Here is a 2,655-nt window from a genome sequence, read left to right as displayed (position 1 = left end):
AATGCTCACCTGAGGTTTTGAAGTGAAGAATAGTGATTGTACTAAAGATCATTTCTGTGATTTCAGAATGTTTGTTCAAGTGACATCTGGCAGCACATTTTTATCTTGAAAGACCCGAATCAATCACTTCAGGCCCAAACTATAAAAATTCTTAGCATCGAGAATAGGCTGTCAAACTTCATAAGACAGCCAGGCTGTATTGCTAATGGCTTGGGCCCGAGAGCTGGACTTTTCCCAACGCTAGGTGATTTCCTTCACTCATTGGTGAAATCGGTCAATGGCATATTGTCGAGCATGTTTGAAACTCATGTCCAAATGCTGCAGGGTGCTAAGAGGCATCCTAGGGAGAAAGCTTCGCATAGTTTCTGAAGGTATTTGATAAGTTCACCAAACACTTGCCCTTTGCTATGACCTATGCGTTTGAGTCAAGATGCTCTAAGGCAGTGGTTCTCAACCTTTCTAATGCCGCGACCCTTTATTACAGTTCCTCATGTTGTGGTGACCCCCAACCATAAAATTATTTTCGTTGCTACTTCATAACTGACTTGGGCTCTACAGCAGCGTTTCTCAACCTGAGAACCGCTAGCAGGGTCGCCTAAGACCATCGGAAAACACAGATATTTATAATATGATTCATAACAGTAGCAAAATTACAGTTATGAAGTAGCAACGAAAATAATTTTATGGTTGGGGGTCACCACAACATGAGGAACTGTATTAAAGGGTCGCGGCATTAGAAAAGTTGAGAACCACTGCTCTAAGGCATTAGAAATAAGGAATAAGAAAAAAATCAATGGGAATCTTATCTATACATCCATCCATTTACTTTCTAGCCAGATTTTTTTTTGGTAAAATATTACCCCTGTTACTAATATGAAATATATTATTTAGAATGTTAATGCCTCCTCTTACCAGGTGTCTTCGTGAAAGTGACATTGTTTTTAAACCTTGTGTGACAATCCCAAATGCACGGCCATGATGCCCAGGGAAGACAGGGCTACCTGGGAGCCCTATTTCTTCTTTAAGATCATCTAATTTTGGGATGATTATACAAAACACACATTGTGGGAGCAGACAAGCAAATAGATGCAGCAGATCCGCACGTCTCTGAGCAGGAAGGCTGTGGTGCTGATGGGCAAGAACTGTGATGTGCAAGGCCATGCAAGCACATCTGGGAAACATGCCAGCTCAGGAGGAACTGGTGCCTCATATCCAGGGGAATGTAGGTTTTCTGCACGGCAGGGAGAACCTCACAGAGATCATGGGCATGCTGCTGGCCAATTAGGTGCCAACTACCACCCATGCTGGTGCCACTGCCCCGTGTGAAGTGGCTGTGCCAGCCAGAGTACTAATCTGAGGCCTGAGAATACCTTCTTCCAGGCTTTAGCCGTCATCACAGTCTCCAGGGGCACCACTGAAATCCTGAGTGTCATGCAGCTGGCTAAGATTGGAGACATAGTGGGAGCCAGTGAGACCACCTCCCCCTTCTCCCTTGAGCAAATCATCCAGCAGGTGTTTGACAGTGGTGGCGTCTACAACCTGAAGTGCTCGACAGCCCAGAGCTCGCTGCATTCTCACTTCCTGCAGGGTGTCTGCAGCCTGCTTACCCAGCTGCTGCATCAGTGCCCCATTCTATCATCAATGGACACAAGTGGGTCCTGGTTTTGTCTTTGGAGACTGATTACCTCCCCACTTCGGAAAAAGTCAAGGCCTTCTTGGCTGATCCATCTGTATTGTGGCTGCTGCCCCCAGGGCTGCTGCTGACACCTCTGTTGCCCCTGCTGCTGCTGCAGCCCCAGCCAAGGTGGAAGCAAAGGAAGAGTAGGAGGAGTCGGAAAAGGACATGGGATTTGGTCTCTAATCACCAAAAACATCTATTCAGCCATCTTCATTTGTGAAACAAGGAAATAAAGGCTTACTTCTCTTAAAGTTAAGAATGTTAGCAAATATTTTTATTTAAAATTGTGATAAATCCTTCAGGATTTTCTGAAATCGCATGAGTATGCATAGCACACCATTAAATGGCTCATGGATAAAAAAATAAATAAATGTCCCAGGAACATCATTATCTGCTCCTTGGAACAGCCTTTGGGGAGTCAGTAGAGCTGAGGGGCTTCTCACTTGGCTTCAGTTAGCTTTTAAGCCCCAGGGAGGCTGGGCCCGAGGAAGCCAGAACTTGGACAGCCCTTGAACCCCTTTATCTCTTCTGTCCCCTTTGTCCCCAGCTGCAGGTCTAAGTGGGAATATCCAAATACTTAGGGTTCAGATGGTAAATTTCCATCCAAATATTAAGCAGATAGTCATTAATTAAAGGCCTGCAGGACAGCAGCAGCTCTCAGAGGAGGACAAAGGCCTCTACACCACCCATGACTGTGAGCCTAGGGAGGCAGAAAGGTTTTGCTGAGGCTGGAGGCTGTCTTGTATCGGGGCATTTTTCAATTTTATTTTATTTTCTATTTGCAACACTTCATAAAAAATATAATTTCTTTTTGTTAATCCTCACCCAAGGACACTTTTCCATTGACTTTTGGAGAGAATGGAAGGGAGGGGGAGAGACAGAGAGAGAGAGAACCATTGATGTGAGAGAGACACATTGATTGGTTGCCCCCTGCTCACTCCCCCACCAGGGCTAGGGATAGAGCCTGCAACCGAGGT

At 45.4% G+C, this 2,655-nt stretch overlaps 1 pseudogene across 1 annotated transcript; it reads left to right on the top strand.

Moving 5' to 3' along the window:
* Nucleotides 1–1,083: 1,083 nt before the first annotated feature.
* Nucleotides 1,084–1,861, top strand: LOC308248775 (large ribosomal subunit protein uL10-like; annotated as a pseudogene). The gene has a single exon. The product of its transcript is annotated as a large ribosomal subunit protein uL10-like (transcript).
* The last annotated feature ends 794 nt before the right edge of the window (nt 1,862–2,655 follow it).

Source organism: Plecotus auritus (genome assembly GCF_963455305.1).
Source record: "Plecotus auritus genome assembly, chromosome: 5".
In the NCBI taxonomy this organism is placed as follows: Eukaryota; Metazoa; Chordata; class Mammalia; order Chiroptera; family Vespertilionidae; genus Plecotus; species Plecotus auritus.
This window is presented reverse-complemented; position numbering and strand designations above follow the sequence as displayed.